We start from the raw sequence: 23,784 nt of genomic DNA on the forward strand, positions 1-23,784 counted from the left end.
CAAGCACCATGAGGTCTCTGAAGCATACACTGATTGACACAGTCCATCTTCGAGTCTGCGTTTGCCCAGGTTTTCACTGCCAGTCCATGGCTGAGGTGGGTGATTGACTTGTTCTGTCCTCTGTCTTGTCATGGTTAGGGTTCTGAGTGCAGCAGTTTGAATGGGGAGATCCCCAAAGATGATCTCTGTGTCTGTGGTGTTCCCAGTCCAGATTCTGGTATATACTAGCAAGTGCAGGGCCCGGCACAGCCCATCAGCCCGATCAGCTGGTTGTTGCAGTTGCTGGGTTGGTTGTGTTTCCAGGCCTGTCTTCCACGGGAACCAATGGGTGTTGCAGTGCAGCCTGATTCTGCCCAGCACACACTCGGGCATCACCTTGCTTCACTCACGTCACTCCCTGTGGCAGTCCTGATGACAGGGAGCATTCTGATTGGCTACAATCTCTAAGACCTCACAGGGCTGTGTGGCCCTACAAGCTGTCCAATCAGCAGCTGCCTGGTCATAGCAGCCCGGAATCCTGTAGCCTCAGCATTCTAGAAAAGCCATGGTGACAGGCAGCCTCCTCTGTGGGGTGGAGAAAGATGGTGAGTGGTTCAAGCTCTGCTTTCTTTGTTCCTTCTCGCCACAGGCCCTAGCAGAGAAGACATGCAGACTCCATGGAAGCCAGCAGAGCGTGAGTGTGTGGGGTTGGGTTTCCCTTGAGTGTGAGTTTGCTAATCCACTGAAAATGTAGTGAAGCCTAGGGCCTTTTCAACACTGGTACTATGAAAGCACTTGCATTATTCTTCAATGAGAATCCTTGTGTCTGTTCAAGGAGCCAATCGAATCCTAGTTCTCCATTAGAGTAGTGTGTGGACAAACCTATGTAATGTGGAAGAGCCAAGTCAGCTGAATTCCATAGGCAGATTTTATATCCCATTTCCTGTCATGGCTCTCAGTGAATTTTCCCTAGTGCAGTCGAGTGTCATGTAGCTGGGTCACCATAGTGTAAAAGAGATCACTTCAGGGAGATGGTTGGGATCAATACCATGGTTGGATACAGGGTTGGAATCAGCGTTATAATGCTATCTAGACTTATGGTTGTAGTGATGTCAAAGCCTAGATTTCAGGTTAGTGCGAGTTTGAGTGTGAAGTGTAAGGGTGTAACCGTTACGTGTTACTAGTAGGAATAGAACTGGGATTATGCTGAGGTGGAATTAAGGTGAGGGCTAGGTCTAATGCTAAAGGCCAAGTCTAGTAGTGAGGTTACTGTTAGGTTTTGAGATTTGAGTTCTGGTTATCCCAATGGTTAGGGTTAGAGTTAGGGTTAGGGTTAGGGTTCTGGTTCAACTTACAAATAAGATTAGCTCCAGACTTAGGTTTTGTATGAGGCGTGCAGTAGGATTTGTGTGAGGATTAGTATTAGGTAAAGAATAGTGTTTGGATTACTGCCAGATAGAGAATTTGGGTTCCATTTGTGGTTCAGGCTTGGTTGGAGTTAGTGCTAGATTGAAGGTTATTGTTAGGACAGTGTGGAATCAGAATACAGTTAGGGTTACACTTGAGGTTAGGATGAAAGCTGTGGCTACATTGAGGATGAAGAGGTTGTTTTGTTTGAATTTGAGTATCTTGGTGAGGTTCTAGTCAATGTCCAAATGATTATGCTTAGAGCTAGAGTTCATGGTAGGTTGTGGACTAATGGTACTGCTCAAGTTCTTGTAGGATTAAGGTGAGGTCCAAATCTAGTGTTAGGTCCAAATCTTGTGGTGAAGGTTTTGGCTACAGTTGAAATGGGGTTAGTGTTCTAATGAGGGTGATGATTCAAATTAGCATTGCGGTTTAGGCTTAGAAATGTCACTGGGATTGGGTTCAGTGTTCGGGCTAGGCTTAGTATGACAGTGATGTCTCCATGTGTGTCAGTGTTGGAGTCAGTATTGGGACCATAGATTTGGTTGGGTTTAGGGCTAGGATCACTTTTAGGATTGGGGCTAGAGCTAGAGCTAGAGCTAGTATCAGCATGCGGATTAGGATGATGGCCAGGGTTGGAGATCATCTTGTCTGGCTTTGGGTTTCCTCTAACTTGTAATTAGTATTCGTGCTAGGCTTTGAAATATGGCTTGGGTAAGTGCTGTATATCTTACTTTCCAATGAAACGTCATCATTCTGAATAACAAAAGAGTTATGGCTACTCTAGCTTGAATTTATGACTAGGGCCAACGTCAGGTTTAGAATGAGACCTATAGCCTGTCTGCTGATTATAGCTATCAAAAGTCAAGAGACTGAGTCAGCGTTACAGGCAGGGTTAGTGTGAACTCTTCCTGTAGAAGTAGCCCTAGTTTTAATCTTTCACCTAGCGCTACTCTCATCAACCTCTGCTTTGACTTAACCCTGTCTCAAATATTAACCTTAATCCTTGTCCATCTCTACTACCGCCCAAACCATAGTCCTACACCAATCGTAATCCCAAGATTTTTAAAACAATCTAACTGAAATATGAGCGTTCAAACTCAACATAATGCCAAGCAGAGTCATAGCCCCAAGTGAAACACCAGACCTAAACACAACGCTAAAGATTCCCTTCATCCTGAACCAGCCGGGTTCCTGAAACAAATCTTCCCTGAGGTCAGCCCTTTCTGTAACTCTAAGCCCAGCCCTAGACTTGCCCTGATCATACCCCTAGACCAAATGATGACGCGATTTCTACTACTACTACTAAGTGTATCCCTAGCTCAAACACAAATCAAACTCCTAAAGCTAACCCTAACTCCTTTTGTTTTTGTTTCATTGTATTTTTGACAATCTTGACATAGTTCATTAGGGTAAAAAGGCTCAAGGGCTACAGGACAGTGGGTAAGGCTATTATTCCCACATTCTCTTCTTTTACTGTATCTGGGGTAAATGGGGAGGGAGGTAAAAGGAGAAGCCCCAGCCAGTCTCCACCCAACCCCAGGTCCCTGATGTCGGGCATGCTCCGAGGGTCCTGCTCAAGTGGGTTTTTTGTTTGTTTCTTTTTTCTCAAGTGGTTTTGAGAGTTCAACAGTCATGAATTGCTGCCAATCTTGCAACTGCAAGCACCATGAGGTCTCTGAAGCATACACTGATTGACACAGTCCATCTTCGAGTCTGCGTTTGCCCAGGTTTTCACTGCCAGTCCATGGCTGAGGTGGGTGATTGACTTGTTCTGTCCTCTGTCTTGTCATGGTTAGGGTTCTGAGTGCAGCAGTTTGAATAGGGAGATCCCCAAAAATGATCTCTGTGTCTGTGGTGTTCCCAGTCCAGATTCTGGTATATACTAGCAAGTGCAGGGCCCGGCACAGCCCATCAGCCCGATCAGCTGGTTGTTGCAGTTGCTGGGTTGGTTGTGTTTCCAGGCCTGTCTTCCACGGGAACCAATGGGTGTTGCAGTGCAGCCTGATTCTGCCCAGCACACACTCGGGCATCACTCTTGCTTCACTCACGTCACTCCCTGTGGCAGTCCTGATGACAGGGAGCATTCTGATTGGCTACAATCTCTAAGACCTCACAGGGCTGTGTGGCCCTACAAGCTGTCCAATCAGCAGCTGCCTGGTCATAGCAGCCCGGAATCCTGTAGCCTCAGCATTCTAGAAAAGCCATGGTGACAGGCAGCCTCCTCTGTGGGGTGGAGAAAGATGGTGAGTGGTTCAAGCTCTGCTTTCTTTGTTCCTTCTCGCCACAGGCCCTAGCAGAGAAGACATGCAGACTCCATGGAAGCCAGCAGAGCGTGAGTGTGTGGGGTTGGGTTTCCCTTGAGTGTGAGTTTGCTAATCCACTGAAAATGTAGTGAAGCCTAGGGCCTTTTCAACACTGGTACTATGAAAGCACTTGCATTATTCTTCAATGAGAATCCTTGTGTCTGTTCAAGGAGCCAATCGAATCCTAGTTCTCCATTAGAGTAGTGTGTGGACAAACCTATGTAATGTGGAAGAGCCAAGTCAGCTGAATTCCATAGGCAGATTTTATATCCCATTTCCTGTCATGGCTCTCAGTGAATTTTCCCTAGTGCAGTCGAGTGTCATGTAGCTGGGTCACCATAGTGTAAAAGAGATCACTTCAGGGAGATGGTTGGGATCAATACCATGGTTGGATACAGGGTTGGAATCAGCGTTATAATGCTATCTAGACTTATGGTTGTAGTGATGTCAAAGCCTAGATTTCAGGTTAGTGCGAGTTTGAGTGTGAAGTGTAAGGGTGTAACTGTTACGTGTTACTAGTAGGAATAGAACTGGGATTATGCTGAGGTGGAATTAAGGTGAGGGCTAGGTCTAATGCTAAAGGCCAAGTCTAGTAGTGAGGTTACTGTTAGGTTTTGAGATTTGAGTTCTGGTTATCCCAATGGTTAGGGTTAGAGTTAGGGTTAGGGTTAGGGTTAGGGTTCTGGTTCAACTTACAAATAAGATTAGCTCCAGACTTAGGTTTTGTATGAGGCGTGCAGTAGGATTTGTGTGAGGATTAGTATTAGGTAAAGAATAGTGTTTGGATTACTGCCAGATAGAGAATTTGGGTTCCATTTGTGGTTCAGGCTTGGTTGGAGTTAGTGCTAGATTGAAGGTTATTGTTAGGACAGTGTGGAATCAGAATACAGTTAGGGTTACACTTGAGGTTAGGATGAAAGCTGTGGCTACATTGAGGATGAAGAGGTTGTTTTGTTTGAATTTGAGTATCTTGGTGAGGTTCTAGTCAATGTCCAAATGATTATGCTTAGAGCTAGAGTTCATGGTAGGTTGTGGACTAATGGTACTGCTCAAGTTCTTGTAGGATTAAGGTGAGGTCCAAATCTAGTGTTAGGTCCAAATCTTGTGGTGAAGGTTTTGGCTACAGTTGAAATGGGGTTAGTGTTCTACTGAGGGTGATGATTCAAATTAGCATTGCGGTTTAGGCTTAGAAATGTCACTGGGATTGGGTTCAGTGTTCGGGCTAGGCTTAGTATGACAGTGATGTCTCCATGTGTGTCAGTGTTGGAGTCAGTATTGGGACCATAGATTTGGTTGGGTTTAGGGCTAGGATCACTTTTAGGATTGGGGCTAGAGCTAGAGCTAGAGCTAGTATCAGCATGCGGATTAGGATGATGGCCAGGGTTGGAGATCATCTTGTCTGGCTTTGGGTTTCCTCTAACTTGTAATTAGTATTCGTGCTAGGCTTTGAAATATGGCTTGGGTAAGTGCTGTATATCTTACTTTCCAATGAAACGTCATCATTCTGAATAACAAAAGAGTTATGGCTACTCTAGCTTGAATTTATGACTAGGGCCAACGTCAGGTTTAGAATGAGACCTATAGCCTGTCTGCTGATTATAGCTATCAAAAGTCAAGAGACTGAGTCAGCGTTACAGGCAGGGTTAGTGTGAACTCTTCCTGTAGAAGTAGCCCTAGTTTTAATCTTTCACCTAGCGCTACTCTCATCAACCTCTGCTTTGACTTAACCCTGTCTCAAATATTAACCTTAATCCTTGTCCATCTCTACTACCGCCCAAACCATAGTCCTACACCAATCGTAATCCCAAGATTTTTAAAACAATCTAACTGAAATATGAGCGTTCAAACTCAACATAATGCCAAGCAGAGTCATAGCCCCAAGTGAAACACCAGACCTAAACACAACGCTAAAGATTCCCTTCATCCTGAACCAGCCGGGTTCCTGAAACAAATCTTCCCTGAGGTCAGCCCTTTCTGTAACTCTAAGCCCAGCCCTAGACTTGCCCTGATCATACCCCTAGACCAAATGATGACGCGATTTCTACTACTACTACTAAGTGTATCCCTAGCTCAAACACAAATCAAACTCCTAAAGCTAACCCTAACTCCTTTTGTTTTTGTTTCATTGTATTTTTGACAATCTTGACATAGTTCATTAGGGTAAAAAGGCTCGAGGGCTACAGGACAGTGGGTAAGGCTATTATTCCCACATTCTCTTCTTTTACTGTATCTGGGGTAAATGGGGAGGGAGGTAAAAGGAGAAACCCCAGCCAGTCTCCACCCAACCCCAGGTCCCTGATGTCGGGCATGCTCCGAGGGTCCTGCTCAAGTGGGTTTTTTGTTTGTTTCTTTTTTCTCAAGTGGTTTTGAGAGTTCAACAGTCATGAATTGCTGCCAATCTTGCAACTGCAAGCACCATGAGGTCTCTGAAGCATACACTGATTGACACAGTCCATCTTCGAGTCTGCGTTTGCCCAGGTTTTCACTGCCAGTCCATGGCTGAGGTGGGTGATTGACTTGTTCTGTCCTCTGTCTTGTCATGGTTAGGGTTCTGAGTGCAGCAGTTTGAATGGGGAGATCCCCAAAGATGATCTCTGTGTCTGTGGTGTTCCCAGTCCAGATTCTGGTGTATACTAGCAAGTGCAGGGCCCGGCACAGCCCATCAGCCCGATCAGCTGGTTGTTGCAGTTGCTGGGTTGGTTGTGTTTCCAGGCCTGTCTTCCACGGGAACCAATGGGTGTTGCAGTGCAGCCTGATTCTGCCCAGCACACACTCGGGCATCACCTTGCTTCACTCACGTCACTCCCTGTGGCAGTCCTGATGACAGGGAGCATTCTGATTGGCTACAATCTCTAAGACCTCACAGGGCTGTGTGGCCCTACAAGCTGTCCAATCAGCAGCTGCCTGGTCATAGCAGCCCGGAATCCTGTAGCCTCAGCATTCTAGAAAAGCCATGGTGACAGGCAGCCTCCTCTGTGGGGTGGAGAAAGATGGTGAGTGGTTCAAGCTCTGCTTTCTTTGTTCCTTCTCGCCACAGGCCCTAGCAGAGAAGACATGCAGACTCCATGGAAGCCAGCAGAGCGTGAGTGTGTGGGGTTGGGTTTCCCTTGAGTGTGAGTTTGCTAATCCACTGAAAATGTAGTGAAGCCTAGGGCCTTTTCAACACTGGTACTATGAAAGCACTTGCATTATTCTTCAATGAGAATCCTTGTGTCTGTTCAAGGAGCCAATCGAATCCTAGTTCTCCATTAGAGTAGTGTGTGGACAAACCTATGTAATGTGGAAGAGCCAAGTCAGCTGAATTCCATAGGCAGATTTTATATCCCATTTCCTGTCATGGCTCTCAGTGAATTTTCCCTAGTGCAGTCGAGTGTCATGTAGCTGGGTCACCATAGTGTAAAAGAGATCACTTCAGGGAGATGGTTGGGATCAATACCATGGTTGGATACAGGGTTGGAATCAGCGTTATAATGCTATCTAGACTTATGGTTGTAGTGATGTCAAAGCCTAGATTTCAGGTTAGTGCGAGTTTGAGTGTGAAGTGTAAGGGTGTAACCGTTACGTGTTACTAGTAGGAATAGAACTGGGATTATGCTGAGGTGGAATTAAGGTGAGGGCTAGGTCTAATGCTAAAGGCCAAGTCTAGTAGTGAGGTTACTGTTAGGTTTTGAGATTTGAGTTCTGGTTATCCCAATGGTTAGGGTTAGAGTTAGGGTTAGGGTTAGGGTTAGGGTTCTGGTTCAACTTACAAATAAGATTAGCTCCAGACTTAGGTTTTGTATGAGGCGTGCAGTAGGATTTGTGTGAGGATTAGTATTAGGTAAAGAATAGTGTTTGGATTACTGCCAGATAGAGAATTTGGGTTCCATTTGTGGTTCAGGCTTGGTTGGAGTTAGTGCTAGATTGAAGGTTATTGTTAGGACAGTGTGGAATCAGAATACAGTTAGGGTTACACTTGAGGTTAGGATGAAAGCTGTGGCTACATTGAGGATGAAGAGGTTGTTTTGTTTGAATTTGAGTATCATGGTGAGGTTCTAGTCAATGTCCAAATGATTATGCTTAGAGCTAGAGTTCATGGTAGGTTGTGGACTGATGGTACTGCTCAAGTTCTTGTAGGATTAAGGTGAGGTCCAAATCTAGTGTTAGGTCCAAATCTTGTGGTGAAGGTTTTGGCTACAGTTGAAATGGGGTTAGTGTTCTAATGAGGGTGATGATTCAAATTAGCATTGCGGTTTAGGCTTAGAAATGTCACTGGGATTGGGTTCAGTGTTCGGGCTAGGCTTAGTATGACAGTGATGTCTCCATGTGTGTCAGTGTTGGAGTCAGTATTAGGACCATAGATTTGGTTGGGTTTAGGGCTAGGATCACTTTTAGGATTGGGGCTAGAGCTAGAGCTAGAGCTAGTATCAGCATGCGGATTAGGATGATGGCCAGGGTTGGAGATCATCCTGTCTGGCTTTGGGTTTCCTTTAACTTGTAATTAGTATTCGTGCTAGGCTTTGAAATATGGCTTGGGTAAGTGCTGTATATCTTACTTTCCAATGAAACGTCATCATTCTGAATAACAAAAGAGTTATGGCTACTCTAGCTTGAATTTATGACTAGGGCCAACGTCAGGTTTAGAATGAGACCTATAGCCTGTCTGCTGATTATAGCTATCAAAAGTCAAGAGACTGAGTCAGCGTTACAGGCAGGGTTAGTGTGAACTCTTCCTGTAGAAGTAGCCCTAGTTTTAATCTTTCACCTAGCGCTACTCTCATCAACCTCTGCTTTGACTTAACCCTGTCTCAAATATTAACCTTAATCCTTGTCCATCTCTACTACCGCCCAAACCATAGTCCTACACCAATCGTAATCCCAAGATTTTTAAAACAATCTAACTGAAATATGAGCGTTCAAACTCAACATAATGCCAAGCAGAGTCATAGCCCCAAGTGAAACACCAGACCTAAACACAACGCTAAAGATTCCCTTCATCCTGAACCAGCCGGGTTCCTGAAACAAATCTTCCCTGAGGTCAGCCCTTTCTGTAACTCTAAGCCCAGCCCTAGACTTGCCCTGATCATACCCCTAGACCAAATGATGACGCGATTTCTACTACTACTACTAAGTGTATCCCTAGCTCAAACACAAATCAAACTCCTAAAGCTAACCCTAACTCCTTTTGTTTTTGTTTCATTGTATTTTTGACAATCTTGACATAGTTCATTAGGGTAAAAAGGCTCGAGGGCTACAGGACAGTGGGTAAGGCTATTATTCCCACATTCTCTTCTTTTACTGTATCTGGGGTAAATGGGGAGGGAGGTAAAAGGAGAAACCCCAGCCAGTCTCCACCCAACCCCAGGTCCCTGATGTCGGGCATGCTCCGAGGGTCCTGCTCAAGTGGGTTTTTTGTTTGTTTCTTTTTTCTCAAGTGGTTTTGAGAGTTCAACAGTCATGAATTGCTGCCAATCTTGCAACTGCAAGCACCATGAGGTCTCTGAAGCATACACTGATTGACACAGTCCATCTTCGAGTCTGCGTTTGCCCAGGTTTTCACTGCCAGTCCATGGCTGAGGTGGGTGATTGACTTGTTCTGTCCTCTGTCTTGTCATGGTTAGGGTTCTGAGTGCAGCAGTTTGAATGGGGAGATCCCCAAAGATGATCTCTGTGTCTGTGGTGTTCCCAGTCCAGATTCTGGTATATACTAGCAAGTGCAGGGCCCGGCACAGCCCATCAGCCCGATCAGCTGGTTGTTGCAGTTGCTGGGTTGGTTGTGTTTCCAGGCCTGTCTTCCACGGGAACCAATGGGTGTTGCAGTGCAGCCTGATTCTGCCCAGCACACACTCGGGCATCACCTTGCTTCACTCACGTCACTCCCTGTGGCAGTCCTGATGACAGGGAGCATTCTGATTGGCTACAATCTCTAAGACCTCACAGGGCTGTGTGGCCCTACAAGCTGTCCAATCAGCAGCTGCCTGGTCATAGCAGCCCGGAATCCTGTAGCCTCAGCATTCTAGAAAAGCCATGGTGACAGGCAGCCTCCTCTGTGGGGTGGAGAAAGATGGTGAGTGGTTCAAGCTCTGCTTTCTTTGTTCCTTCTCGCCACAGGCCCTAGCAGAGAAGACATGCAGACTCCATGGAAGCCAGCAGAGCGTGAGTGTGTGGGGTTGGGTTTCCCTTGAGTGTGAGTTTGCTAATCCACTGAAAATGTAGTGAAGCCTAGGGCCTTTTCAACACTGGTACTATGAAAGCACTTGCATTATTCTTCAATGAGAATCCTTGTGTCTGTTCAAGGAGCCAATCGAATCCTAGTTCTCCATTAGAGTAGTGTGTGGACAAACCTATGTAATGTGGAAGAGCCAAGTCAGCTGAATTCCATAGGCAGATTTTATATCCCATTTCCTGTCATGGCTCTCAGTGAATTTTCCCTAGTGCAGTCGAGTGTCATGTAGCTGGGTCACCATAGTGTAAAAGAGATCACTTCAGGGAGATGGTTGGGATCAATACCATGGTTGGATACAGGGTTGGAATCAGCGTTATAATGCTATCTAGACTTATGGTTGTAGTGATGTCAAAGCCTAGATTTCAGGTTAGTGCGAGTTTGAGTGTGAAGTGTAAGGGTGTAACCGTTACGTGTTACTAGTAGGAATAGAACTGGGATTATGCTGAGGTGGAATTAAGGTGAGGGCTAGGTCTAATGCTAAAGGCCAAGTCTAGTAGTGAGGTTACTGTTAGGTTTTGAGATTTGAGTTCTGGTTATCCCAATGGTTAGGGTTAGAGTTAGGGTTAGGGTTAGGGTTAGGGTTCTGGTTCAACTTACAAATAAGATTAGCTCCAGACTTAGGTTTTGTATGAGGCGTGCAGTAGGATTTGTGTGAGGATTAGTATTAGGTAAAGAATAGTGTTTGGATTACTGCCAGATAGAGAATTTGGGTTCCATTTGTGGTTCAGGCTTGGTTGGAGTTAGTGCTAGATTGAAGGTTATTGTTAGGACAGTGTGGAATCAGAATACAGTTAGGGTTACACTTGAGGTTAGGATGAAAGCTGTGGCTACATTGAGGATGAAGAGGTTGTTTTGTTTGAATTTGAGTATCATGGTGAGGTTCTAGTCAATGTCCAAATGATTATGCTTAGAGCTAGAGTTCATGGTAGGTTGTGGACTGATGGTACTGCTCAAGTTCTTGTAGGATTAAGGTGAGGTCCAAATCTAGTGTTAGGTCCAAATCTTGTGGTGAAGGTTTTGGCTACAGTTGAAATGGGGTTAGTGTTCTAATGAGGGTGATGATTCAAATTAGCATTGCGGTTTAGGCTTAGAAATGTCACTGGGATTGGGTTCAGTGTTCGGGCTAGGCTTAGTATGACAGTGATGTCTCCATGTGTGTCAGTGTTGGAGTCAGTATTGGGACCATAGATTTGGTTGGGTTTAGGGCTAGGATCACTTTTAGGATTGGGGCTAGAGCTAGAGCTAGAGCTAGTATCAGCATGCGGATTAGGATGATGGCCAGGGTTGGAGATCATCCTGTCTGGCTTTGGGTTTCCTCTAACTTGTAATTAGTATTCGTGCTAGGCTTTGAAATATGGCTTGGGTAAGTGCTGTATATCTTACTTTCCAATGAAACGTCATCATTCTGAATAACAAAAGAGTTATGGCTACTCTAGCTTGAATTTATGACTAGGGCCAACGTCAGGTTTAGAATGAGACCTATAGCCTGTCTGCTGATTATAGCTATCAAAAGTCAAGAGACTGAGTCAGCGTTACAGGCAGGGTTAGTGTGAACTCTTCCTGTAGAAGTAGCCCTAGTTTTAATCTTTCACCTAGCGCTACTCTCATCAACCTCTGCTTTGACTTAACCCTGTCTCAAATATTAACCTTAATCCTTGTCCATCTCTACTACCGCCCAAACCATAGTCCTACACCAATCGTAATCCCAAGATTTTTAAAACAATCTAACTGAAATATGAGCGTTCAAACTCAACATAATGCCAAGCAGAGTCATAGCCCCAAGTGAAACACCAGACCTAAACACAACGCTAAAGATTCCCTTCATCCTGAACCAGCCGGGTTCCTGAAACAAATCTTCCCTGAGGTCAGCCCTTTCTGTAACTCTAAGCCCAGCCCTAGACTTGCCCTGATCATACCCCTAGACCAAATGATGACCCGATTTCTACTACTACTACTAAGTGTATCCCTAGCTCAAACACAAATCAAACTCCTAAAGCTAACCCTAACTCCTTTTGTTTTTGTTTCATTGTATTTTTGACAATCTTGACATAGTTCATTAGGGTAAAAAGGCTCGAGGGCTACAGGACAGTGGGTAAGGCTATTATTCCCACATTCTCTTCTTTTACTGTATCTGGGGTAAATGGGGAGGGAGGTAAAAGGAGAAGCCCCAGCCAGTCTCCACCCAACCCCAGGTCCCTGATGTCGGGCATGCTCCGAGGGTCCTGCTCAAGTGGGTTTTTTGTTTGTTTCTTTTTTCTCAAGTGGTTTTGAGAGTTCAACAGTCATGAATTGCTGCCAATCTTGCAACTGCAAGCACCATGAGGTCTCTGAAGCATACACTGATTGACACAGTCCATCTTCGAGTCTGCGTTTGCCCAGGTTTTCACTGCCAGTCCATGGCTGAGGTGGGTGATTGACTTGTTCTGTCCTCTGTCTTGTCATGGTTAGGGTTCTGAGTGCAGCAGTTTGAATGGGGAGATCCCCAAAGGTGATCTCTGTGTCTGTGGTGTTCCCAGTCCAGATTCTGGTATATACTAGCAAGTGCAGGGCCCGGCACAGCCCATCAGCCCGATCAGCTGGTTGTTGCAGTTGCTGGGTTGGTTGTGTTTCCAGGCCTGTCTTCCACGGGAACCAATGGGTGTTGCAGTGCAGCCTGATTCTGCCCAGCACACACTCGGGCATCACCTTGCTTCACTCACGTCACTCCCTGTGGCAGTCCTGATGACAGGGAGCATTCTGATTGGCTACAATCTCTAAGACCTCACAGGGCTGTGTGGCCCTACAAGCTGTCCAATCAGCAGCTGCCTGGTCATAGCAGCCCGGAATCCTGTAGCCTCAGCATTCTAGAAAAGCCATGGTGACAGGCAGCCTCCTCTGTGGGGTGGAGAAAGATGGTGAGTGGTTCAAGCTCTGCTTTCTTTGTTCCTTCTCGCCACAGGCCCTAGCAGAGAAGACATGCAGACTCCATGGAAGCCAGCAGAGCGTGAGTGTGTGGGGTTGGGTTTCCCTTGAGTGTGAGTTTGCTAATCCACTGAAAATGTAGTGAAGCCTAGGGCCTTTTCAACACTGGTACTATGAAAGCACTTGCATTATTCTTCAATGAGAATCCTTGTGTCTGTTCAAGGAGCCAATCGAATCCTAGTTCTCCATTAGAGTAGTGTGTGGACAAACCTATGTAATGTGGAAGAGCCAAATCATCTGAATTCCATAGGCAGATTTTATATCCCATTTCCTGTCATGGCTCTCAGTGAATTTTCCCTAGTGCAGTCGAGTGTCATGTAGCTGGGTCACCATAGTGTAAAAGAGATCACTTCAGGGAGATGGTTGGGATCAATACCATGGTTGGATACAGGGTTGGAATCAGCGTTATAATGCTATCTAGACTTATGGTTGTAGTGATGTCAAAGCCTAGATTTCAGGTTAGTGCGAGTTTGAGTGTGAAGTGTAAGGGTGTAACCGTTACGTGTTACTAGTAGGAATAGAACTGGGATTATGCTGAGGTGGAATTAAGGTGAGGGCTAGGTCTAATGCTAAAGGCCAAGTCTAGTAGTGAGGTTACTGTTAGGTTTTGAGATTTGAGTTCTGGTTATCCCAATGGTTAGGGTTAGAGTTAGGGTTAGGGTTAGGGTTCTGGTTCAACTTACAAATAAGATTAGCTCCAGACTTAGGTTTTGTATGAGGCGTGCAGTAGGATTTGTGTGAGGATTAGTATTAGGTAAAGAATAGTGTTTGGATTACTGCCAGATAGAGAATTTGGGTTCCATTTGTGGTTCAGGCTTGGTTGGAGTTAGTGCTAGATTGAAGGTTATTGTTAGGACAGTGTGGAATCAGAATACAGTTAGGGTTACACTTGAGGTTAGGATGAAAGCTGTGGCTACATTGAGGATGAAGAGGTTGTTTTGTTTGAATTTGAGTATCTTGGTGAGGTTCTAGTCAATGTCCAAATGATTATGCTTAGAGCTAGAGTTCATGGTAGGTTGTGGACTGATGGTACTGCTCAAGTTCTTGTAGGATTAAGGTGAGGTCCAAATCTAGTGTTAGGTCCAAATCTTGTGGTGAAGGTTTTGGCTACAGTTGAAATGGGGTTAGTGTTCTAATGAGGGTGATGATTCAAATTAGCATTGCGGTTTAGGCTTAGAAATGTCACTGGGATTGGGTTCAGTGTTCGGGCTAGGCTTAGTATGACAGTGATGTCTCCATGTGTGTCAGTGTTGGAGTCAGTATTGGGACCATAGATTTGGTTGGGTTTAGGGCTAGGATCACTTTTAGGATTGGGGCTAGAGCTAGAGCTAGAGCTAGTATCAGCATGCGGATTAGGATGATGGCCAGGGTTGGAGATCATCCTGTCTGGCTTTGGGTTTCCTCTAACTTGTAATTAGTATTCGTGCTAGGCTTTGAAATATGGCTTGGGTAAGTGCTGTATATCTTACTTTCCAATGAAACGTCATCATTCTGAATAACAAAAGAGTTATGGCTACTCTAGCTTGAATTTATGACTAGGGCCAACGTCAGGTTTAGAATGAGACCTATAGCCTGTCTGCTGATTATAGCTATCAAAAGTCAAGAGACTGAGTCAGCGTTACAGGCAGGGTTAGTGTGAACTCTTCCTGTAGAAGTAGCCCTAGTTTTAATCTTTCACCTAGCGCTACTCTCATCAACCTCTGCTTTGACTTAACCCTGTCTCAAATATTAACCTTAATCCTTGTCCATCTCTACTACCGCCCAAACCATAGTCCTACACCAATCGTAATCCCAAGATTTTTAAAACAATCTAACTGAAATATGAGCGTTCAAACTCAACATAATGCCAAGCAGAGTCATAGCCCCAAGTGAAACACCAGACCTAAACACAACGCTAAAGATTCCCTTCATCCTGAACCAGCCGGGTTCCTGAAACAAATCTTCCCTGAGGTCAGCCCTTTCTGTAACTCTAAGCCCAGCCCTAGACTTGCCCTGATCATACCCCTAGACCAAATGATGACGCGATTTCTACTACTACTACTAAGTGTATCCCTAGCTCAAACACAAATCAAACTCCTAAAGCTAACCCTAACTCCTTTTGTTTTTGTTTCATTGTATTTTTGACAATCTTGACATAGTTCATTAGGGTAAAAAGGCTCAAGGGCTACAGGACAGTGGGTAAGGCTATTATTCCCACATTCTCTTCTTTTACTGTATCTGGGGTAAATGGGGAGGGAGGTAAAAGGAGAAGCCCCAGCCAGTCTCCACCCAACCCCAGGTCCCTGATGTCGGGCATGCTCCGAGGGTCCTGCTCAAGTGGGTTTTTTGTTTGTTTCTTTTTTCTCAAGTGGTTTTGAGAGTTCAACAGTCATGAATTGCTGCCAATCTTGCAACTGCAAGCACCATGAGGTCTCTGAAGCATACACTGATTGACACAGTCCATCTTCGAGTCTGCGTTTGCCCAGGTTTTCACTGCCAGTCCATGGCTGAGGTGGGTGATTGACTTGTTCTGTCCTCTGTCTTGTCATGGTTAGGGTTCTGAGTGCAGCAGTTTGAATAGGGAGATCCCCAAAGGTGATCTCTGTGTCTGTGGTGTTCCCAGTCCAGATTCTGGTATATACTAGCAAGTGCAGGGCCCGGCACAGCCCATCAGCCCGATCAGCTGGTTGTTGCAGTTGCTGGGTTGGTTGTGTTTCCAGGCCTGTCTTCCACGGGAACCAATGGGTGTTGCAGTGCAGCCTGATTCTGCCCAGCACACACTCGGGCATCACTCTTGCTTCACTCACGTCACTCCCTGTGGCAGTCCTGATGACAGGGAGCATTCTGATTGGCTACAATCTCTAAGACCTCACAGGGCTGTGTGGCCCTACAAGCTGTCCAATCAGCAGCTGCCTGGTCATAGCAGCCCGGAATCCTGTAGTCTCAGCATTCTAGAAAAGCCATGGTGACAGGCAGCCTCCTCTGTGGGGTGGAGAAAGATGGTGAGTGGTTCAAGCTCTGCTTTCTTTGTTCCTTCTCGCCACAGGCCCTAGCAGAGAAGACATGCAGACTCCATGGAAGCCAGCAGAGCGTGAGTGTGTGGGGTTGGGTTTCCCTTGAGTGTGAGTTTGCTAATCCACTGAAAATGTAGTGAAGCCTAGGGCCTTTTCAACACTGGTACTATGAAAGCACTTGCATTATTCTTCAATGAGAATCCTTGTGTCTGTTCAAGGAGCCAATCGAATCCTAGTTCTCCATTAGAGTAGTGTGTGGACAAACCTATGTAATGTGGAAGAGCCAAGTCAGCTGAATTCCATAGGCAGATTTTATATCCCATTTCCTGTCATGGCTCTCAGTGAATTTTCCCTAGTGCAGTCGAGTGTCATGTAGCTGGGTCACCATAGTGTAAAAGAGATCACTTCAGGGAGATGGTTGGGATCAATACCATGGTTGGATACAGGGTTGGGATCAGCGTTATAATGCTATCTAGACTTATGGTTGTAGTGATGTCAAAGCCTAGATTTCAGGTTAGTGCGAGTTTGAGTGTGAAGTGTAAGGGTGTAACCGTTACGTGTTACTAGTAGGAATAGAACTGGGATTATGCTGAGGTGGAATTAAGGTGAGGGCTAGGTCTAATGCTAAAGGCCAAGTCTAGTAGTGAGGTTACTGTTAGGTTTTGAGATTTGAGTTCTGGTTATCCCAATGGTTAGGGTTAGAGTTAGGGTTAGGGTTAGGGTTAGGGTTCTGGTTCAACTTACAAATAAGATTAGCTCCAGACTTAGGTTTTGTATGAGGCGTGCAGTAGGATTTGTGTGAGGATTAGTATTAGGTAAAGAATAGTGTTTGGATTACTGCCAGATAGAGAATTTGGGTTCCATTTGTGGTTCAGGCTTGGTTGGAGTTAGTGCTAGATTGAAGGTTATTGTTAGGACAGTGTGGAATCAGAATACAGTTAGGGTTACACTTGAGGTTAGGATGAAAGCTGTGGCTACATTGAGGATGAAGAGGTTGTTTTGTTTGAATTTGAGTATCTTGGTGAGGTTCTAGTCAATGTCCAAATGATTATGCTTAGAGCTAGAGTTCATGGTAGGTTGTGGACTGATGGTACTGCTCAAGTTCTTGTAGGATTAAGGTGAGGTCCAAATCTAGTGTTAGGTCCAAATCTTGTGGTGAAGGTTTTGGCTACAGTTGAAATGGGGTTAGTGTTCTAATGAGGGTGATGATTCAAATTAGCATTGCGGTTTAGGCTTAGAAATGTCACTGGGATTGGGTTCAGTGTTCGGGCTAGGCTTAGTATGACAGTGATGTCTCCATGTGTGTCAGTGTTGGAGTCAGTATTGGGACCATAGATTTGGTTGGGTTTAGGGCTAGGATCACTTTTAGGATTGGGGCTAGAGCTAGAGCTAGAGCTAGTATCAGCATGCGGATTAGGATGATGGCCAGGGTTGGAGATCATCCTGTCTGGCTTTGGGTTTCCTCTAACTTGTAATTAGTATTCGTGCTAGGCTTTGAAATATGGCTTGGGTAAGTGCTGTATATCTTACTTTCCAATGAAACGTCATCATTCTGAATAACAAAAGAGTTATGGCTACTCTAGCTTGAATTTATGACTAGGGCCAACGTCAGGTTTAGAATGAGACCTATAGCCTGTCTGCTGATTATAGCTATCAAAAGTCAAGAGACTGAGTCAGCGTTACAGGCAGGGTTAGTGTGAACTCTTCCTGTAGAAGTAGCCCTAGTTTTAATCTTTCACCTAGCGCTACTCTCATCAACCTCTGCTTTGACTTAACCCTGTCTCAAATATTAACCTTAATCCTTGTCCATCTCTACTACCGCCCAAACCATAGTCCTACACCAATCGTAATCCCAAGATTTTTAAAACAATCTAACTGAAATATGAGCGTTCAAACTCAACATAATGCCAAGCAGAGTCATAGCCCCAAGTGAAACACCAGACCTAAACACAACGCTAAAGATTCCCTTCATCCTGAACCAGCCGGGTTCCTGAAACAAATCTTCCCTGAGGTCAGCCCTTTCTGTAACTCTAAGCCCAGCCCTTTACTTGCCCTGATCATACCCCTAGACCAAATGATGACGCGATTTCTACTACTACTACTAAGTGTATCCCTAGCTCAAACACAAATCAAACTCCTAAAGCTAACCCTAACTCCTTTTGTTTTTGTTTCATTGTATTTTTGACAATCTTGACATAGTTCATTAGGGTAAAAAGGCTCAAGGGCTACAGGACAGTGGGTAAGGCTATTATTCCCACATTCTCTTCTTTTACTGTATCTGGGGTAAATGGGGAGGGAGGTAAAAGGAGAAGCCCCAGCCAGTCTCCACCCAACCCCAGGTCCCTGATGTCGGGCATGCTCCGAGGGTCCTGCTCAAGTGGGTTTTTTGTTTGTTTCTTTTTTCTCAAGTGGTTTTGAGAGTTCAACAGTCATGAATTGCTGCCAATCTTGCAACTGCAAGCACCATGAGGTCTCTGAAGCATACACTGATTGACACAGTCCATCTTCGAGTCTGCGTTTGCCCAGGTTTTCACTGCCAGTCCATGGCTGAGGTGGGTGATTGACTTGTTCTGTCCTCTGTCTTGTCATGGTTAGGGTTCTGAGTGCAGCAGTTTGAATGGGGAGATCCCCAAAGGTGATCTCTGTGTCTGTGGTGTTCCCAGTCCAGATTCTGGTATATACTAGCAAGTGCAGGGCCCGGCACAGCCCATCAGCCCGATCAGCTGGTTGTTGCAGTTGCTGGGTTGGTTGTGTTTCCAGGCCTGTCTTCCACGGGAACCAATGGGTGTTGCAGTGCAGCCTGATTCTGCCCAGCACACACTCGGGCATCACCTTGCTTCACTCACGTCACTCCCTGTGGCAGTCCTGATGACAGGGAGCATTCTGATTGGCTACAATCTCTAAGACCTCACAGGGCTGTGTGGCCCTACAAGCTGTCCAATCAGCAGCTGCCTGGTCATAGCAGCCCGGAATCCTGTAGCCTCAGCATTCTAGAAAAGCCATGGTGACAGGCAGCCTCCTCTGTGGGGTGGAGAAAGATGGTGAGTGGTTCAAGCTCTGCTTTCTTTGTTCCTTCTCGCCACAGGCCCTAGCAGAGAAGACATGCAGACTCCATGGAAGCCAGCAGAGCGTGAGTGTGTGGGGTTGGGTTTCCCTTGAGTGTGAGTTTGCTAATCCACTGAAAATGTAGTGAAGCCTAGGGCCTTTTCAACACTGGTACTATGAAAGCACTTGCATTATTCTTCAATGAGAATCCTTGTGTCTGTTCAAGGAGCCAATCGAATCCTAGTTCTCCATTAGAGTAGTGTGTGGACAAACCTATGTAATGTGGAAGAGCCAAGTCAGCTGAATTCCATAGGCAGATTTTATATCCCATTTCCTGTCATGGCTCTCAGTGAATTTTCCCTAGTGCAGTCGAGTGTCATGTAGCTGGGTCACCATAGTGTAAAAGAGATCACTTCAGGGAGATGGTTGGGATCAATACCATGGTTGGATACAGGGTTGGGATCAGCGTTATAATGCTATCTAGACTTATGGTTGTAGTGATGTCAAAGCCTAGATTTCAGGTTAGTGCGAGTTTGAGTGTGAAGTGTAAGGGTGTAACCGTTACGTGTTACTAGTAGGAATAGAACTGGGATTATGCTGAGGTGGAATTAAGGTGAGGGCTAGGTCTAATGCTAAAGGCCAAGTCTAGTAGTGAGGTTACTGTTAGGTTTTGAGATTTGAGTTCTGGTTATCCCAATGGTTAGGGTTAGAGTTAGGGTTAGGGTTAGGGTTAGGGTTCTGGTTCAACTTACAAATAAGATTAGCTCCAGACTTAGGTTTTGTATGAGGCGTGCAGTAGGATTTGTGTGAGGATTAGTATTAGGTAAAGAATAGTGTTTGGATTACTGCCAGATAGAGAATTTGGGTTCCATTTGTGGTTCAGGCTTGGTTGGAGTTAGTGCTAGATTGAAGGTTATTGTTAGGACAGTGTGGAATCAGAATACAGTTAGGGTTACACTTGAGGTTAGGATGAAAGCTGTGGCTACATTGAGGATGAAGAGGTTGTTTTGTTTGAATTTGAGTATCTTGGTGAGGTTCTAGTCAATGTCCAAATGATTATGCTTAGAGCTAGAGTTCATGGTAGGTTGTGGACTGATGGTACTGCTCAAGTTCTTGTAGGATTAAGGTGAGGTCCAAATCTAGTGTTAGGTCCAAATCTTGTGGTGAAGGTTTTGGCTACAGTTGAAATGGGGTTAGTGTTCTAATGAGGGTGATGATTCAAATTAGCATTGCGGTTTAGGCTTAGAAATGTCACTGGGATTGGGTTCAGTGTTCGGGCTAGGCTTAGTATGACAGTGATGTCTCCATGTGTGTCAGTGTTGGAGTCAGTATTGGGACCATAGATTTGGTTGGGTTTAGGGCTAGGATCACTTTTAGGATTGGGGCTAGAGCTAGAGCTAGAGCTAGTATCAGCATGCGGATTAGGATGATGGCCAGGGTTGGAGATCATCCTGTCTGGCTTTGGGTTTCCTCTAACTTGTAATTAGTATTCGTGCTAGGCTTTGAAATATGGCTTGGGTAAGTGCTGTATATCTTACTTTCCAATGAAACGTCATCATTCTGAATAACAAAAGAGTTATGGCTACTCTAGCTTGAATTTATGACTAGGGCCAACGTCAGGTTTAGAATGAGACCTATAGCCTGTCTGCTGATTATAGCTATCAAAAGTCAAGAGACTGAGTCAGCGTTACAGGCAGGGTTAGTGTGAACTCTTCCTGTAGAAGTAGCCCTAGTTTTAATCTTTCACCTAGCGCTACTCTCATCAACCTCTGCTTTGACTTAACCCTGTCTCAAATATTAACCTTAATCCTTGTCCATCTCTACTACCGCCCAAACCATAGTCCTACACCAATCGTAATCCCAAGATTTTTAAAACAATCTAACTGAAATATGAGCGTTCAAACTCAACATAATGCCAAGCAGAGTCATAGCCCCAAGTGAAACACCAGACCTAAACACAACGCTAAAGATTCCCTTCATCCTGAACCAGCCGGGTTCCTGAAACAAATCTTCCCTGAGGTCAGCCCTTTCTGTAACTCTAAGCCCAGCCCTAGACTTGCCCTGATCATACCCCTAGACCAAATGATGACCCGATTTCTACTACTACTACTAAGTGTATCCCTAGCTCAAACACAAATCAAACTCCTAAAGCTAACCCTAACTCCTTTTGTTTTTGTTTCATTGTATTTTTGACAATCTTGACATAGTTCATTAGGGTAAAAAGGCTCGAGGGCTACAGGACAGTGGGTAAGGCTATTATTCCCACATTCTCTTCTTTTACTGTATCTGGGGTAAATGGGGAGGGAGGTAAAAGGAGAAGCCCCAGCCAGTCTCCACCCAACCCCAGGTCCCTGATGTCGGGCATGCTCCGAGGGTCCTGCTCAAGTGGGTTTTTTGTTTGTTTCTTTTTTCTCAAGTGGTTTTGAGAGTTCAACAGTCATGAATTGCTGCCAATCTTGCAACTGCAAGCACCATGAGGTCTCTGAAGCATACACTGATTGACACAGTCCATCTTCGAGTCTGCGTTTGCCCAGGTTTTCACTGCCAGTCCATGGCTGAGGTGGGTGATTGACTTGTTCTGTCCTCTGTCTTGTCATGGTTAGGGTTCTGAGTGCAGCAGTTTGAATGGGGAGATCCCCAAAGATGATCTCTGTGTCTGTGGTGTTCCCAGTCCAGATTCTGGTATATACTAGCAAGTGCAGGGCCCGGCACAGCCCATCAGCCCGATCAGCTGGTTGTTGCAGTTGCTGGGTTGGTTGTGTTTCCAGGCCTGTCTTCCACGGGAACCAATGGGTGTTGCAGTGCAGCCTGATTCTGCCCAGCACACACTCGGGCATCACCTTGCTTCACTCACGTCACTCCCTGTGGCAGTCCTGATGACAGGGAGCATTCTGATTGGCTACAATCTCTAAGACCTCACAGGGCTGTGTGGCCCTACAAGCTGTCCAATCAGCAGCTGCCTGGTCATAGCAGCCCGGAATCCTGTAGCCTCAGCATTCTAGAAAAGCCATGGTGACAGGCAGCCTCCTCTGTGGGGTGGAGAAAGATGGTGAGTGGTTCAAGCTCTGCTTTCTTTGTTCCTTCTCGCCACAGGCCCTAGCAGAGAAGACATGCAGACTCCATGGAAGCCAGCAGAGCGTGAGTGTGTGGGGTTGGGTTTCCCTTGAGTGTGAGTTTGCTAATCCACTGAAAATGTAGTGAAGCCTAGGGCCTTTTCAACACTGGTACTATGAAAGCACTTGCATTATTCTTCAATGAGAATCCTTGTGTCTGTTCAAGGAGCCAATCGAATCCTAGTTCTCCATTAGAGTAGTGTGTGGACAAACCTATGTAATGTGGAAGAGCCAAGTCAGCTGAATTCCATAGGCAGATTTTATATCCCATTTCCTGTCATGGCTCTCAGTGAATTTTCCCTAGTGCAGTCGAGTGTCATGTAGCTGGGTCACCATAGTGTAAAAGAGATCACTTCAGGGAGATGGTTGGGATCAATACCATGGTTGGATACAGGGTTGGGATCAGCGTTATAATGCTATCTAGACTTATGGTTGTAGTGATGTCAAAGCCTAGATTTCAGGTTAGTGCGAGTTTGAGTGTGAAGTGTAAGGGTGTAACCGTTACGTGTTACTAGTAGGAATAGAACTGGGATTATGCTGAGGTGGAATTAAGGTGAGGGCTAGGTCTAATGCTAAAGGCCAAGTCTAGTAGTGAGGTTACTGTTAGGTTTTGAGATTTGAGTTCTGGTTATCCCAATGGTTAGGGTTAGAGTTAGGGTTAGGGTTAGGGTTAGGGTTCTGGTTCAACTTACAAATAAGATTAGCTCCAGACTTAGGTTTTGTATGAGGCGTGCAGTAGGATTTGTGTGAGGATTAGTATTAGGTAAAGAATAGTGTTTGGATTACTGCCAGATAGAGAATTTGGGTTCCATTTGTGGTTCAGGCTTGGTTGGAGTTAGTGCTAGATTGAAGGTTATTGTTAGGACAGTGTGGAATCAGAATACAGTTAGGGTTACACTTGAGGTTAGGATGAAAGCTGTGGCTACATTGAGGATGAAGAGGTTGTTTTGTTTGAATTTGAGTATCTTGGTGAGGTTCTAGTCAATGTCCAAATGATTATGCTTAGAGCTAGAGTTCATGGTAGGTTGTGGACTGATGGTACTGCTCAAGTTCTTGTAGGATTAAGGTGAGGTCCAAATCTAGTGTTAGGTCCAAATCTTGTGGTGAAGGTTTTGGCTACAGTTGAAATGGGGTTAGTGTTCTAATGAGGGTGATGATTCAAATTAGCATTGCGGTTTAGGCTTAGAAATGTCACTGGGATTGGGTTCAGTGTTCGGGCTAGGCTTAGTATGACAGTGATGTCTCCATGTGTGTCAGTGTTGGAGTCAGTATTGGGACCATAGATTTGGTTGGGTTTAGGGCTAGGATCACTTTTAGGATTGGGGCTAGAGCTAGAGCTAGAGCTAGTATCAGCATGCGGATTAGGATGATGGCCAGGGTTGGAGATCATCCTGTCTGGCTTTGGGTTTCCTCTAACTTGTAATTAGTATTCGTGCTAGGCTTTGAAATATGGCTTGGGTAAGTGCTGTATATCTTACTTTCCAATGAAACGTCATCATTCTGAATAACAAAAGAGTTATGGCTACTCTAGCTTGAATTTATGACTAGGGCCAACGTCAGGTTTAGAATGAGACCTATAGCCTGTCTGCTGATTATAGCTATCAAAAGTCAAGAGACTGAGTCAGCGTTACAGGCAGGGTTAGTGTGAACTCTTCCTGTAGAAGTAGCCCTAGTTTTAATCTTTCACCTAGCACTACTCTCATCAACCTCTGCTTTGACTTAACCCTGTCTCAAATATTAACCTTAATCCTTGTCCATCTCTACTACCGCCCAAA

The sequence above is a fragment of the Ochotona princeps genome, chromosome 2, assembly GCF_030435755.1.
Source record: "Ochotona princeps isolate mOchPri1 chromosome 2, mOchPri1.hap1, whole genome shotgun sequence".
Lineage (NCBI taxonomy): Eukaryota > Metazoa > Chordata > Mammalia > Lagomorpha > Ochotonidae > Ochotona > Ochotona princeps.